A 1,275-nucleotide genomic window follows, 5' to 3' on the forward strand; every position below is an offset into this window, starting at 1 on the left:
ATTTTATCTAGATCTGTTTAGAAGCAGTTTATTTTGTACATGGTTTTCGAATGTTGGTATAATACTCTGTAAAAGCTGCTATATCACCAAAGCTTTCTGTCCGCCTTTTTTCTTGTGCTGAATAGCCCATCGGGTAAAAAAGAAAAAAGAAACCAGTGAAGCATTTTGAGGTGTTATACTAGTCAACGCTAGCCAAGAAGTAAGAAATCACTACTATATGGAAGTGTACAAACCTTGGGCATATAAATCTTATCGACATGGTTCACACAAGCTAGACCATGTGACCTTCACTGACATTACAAGACCGTACAAATTACTTGAATATTTTGTCGAGCTTCCACTCTTCTGCGGTTTAAACCACACGGTGTCAGACATAATATCCTCAATGTCGTAATGAAAATATCCAGGAATTTTCGAATCACCAACAACGCCATCAGGATAGCAATTATCATCACCCGAGTGACGGTTGTAAGTGTATAAGTCTATAGTCAAATTCTTGGTGTAATCCACACAAACTGTGACCGATGGCAGACTGCAAACACTCAACTTGCCATTGAAGACTGAAAAAGCACCCCCTTCCATGGTACGATAGACCGCAGTTATTGTAAGTGAATCAAACAAATTGTCCCCAAGATGATGCACCTCAAACTCCAACACAGCCAATACGGCCTTTGGGATAGAAGCCATTCTTAGATCGACGCTGCCGTGGTGGCCAGTGTTAGTGTGCCAATGGAGCCTTTCATATTCTGCATAGAAAGATGGAGCATAGACCGAATATCCGTCTATTAACACCTTATCATCTTCACCTTCTTGGTCTTTAATTAGCAAACGATATTCAATTAGCACAAGCCCAACCGCATAGATGCCTTGATGCGGGTTAAGTAGAGGTTGAAGCTTACAAGAACCCTGTATATTGTATAGTTAGACATATATCCTGCAGGTTTCTTCAATAGTCTTCAATAAAGAGACAATAAGAAAAAGGTACGACATAACTCACCGGCTTAAGCTTACATGGTTTGTCTCTAGAGTATTCAAAGATATAGTTGCGTAGTTGGTTGTTACGTACATCTCGGAACGCAATCATACCGTACACCTCTAACGCAGCATCATGAGGAGACAATAAATTCAAACTAAAAACTTGGATAGCCCATCGACAAGGTTCGTTCTCTCTTTTGTCGACCCAACGGTTTTCCCATCTGGGCAATGGAGGCACTGCAGGCAATATGAAAACAAATCATTAGATATCAAAAGTTGTGATGTGGATACATGTATAAC

At 40.2% G+C, this 1,275-nt stretch overlaps 1 pseudogene; it reads right to left on the reverse strand.

Annotated features, from left to right (window-relative positions):
* Positions 1–296: 296 nt before the first annotated feature.
* Positions 297–1,212, reverse strand: LOC119343186 (annotated as a pseudogene).
* Between the last annotated feature and the right edge of the window lie 63 nt (positions 1,213–1,275).

Source organism: Triticum dicoccoides, unplaced genomic scaffold (genome assembly GCF_002162155.2).
Source record: "Triticum dicoccoides isolate Atlit2015 ecotype Zavitan unplaced genomic scaffold, WEW_v2.0 scaffold118209, whole genome shotgun sequence".
Lineage (NCBI taxonomy): Eukaryota > Viridiplantae > Streptophyta > Magnoliopsida > Poales > Poaceae > Triticum > Triticum dicoccoides.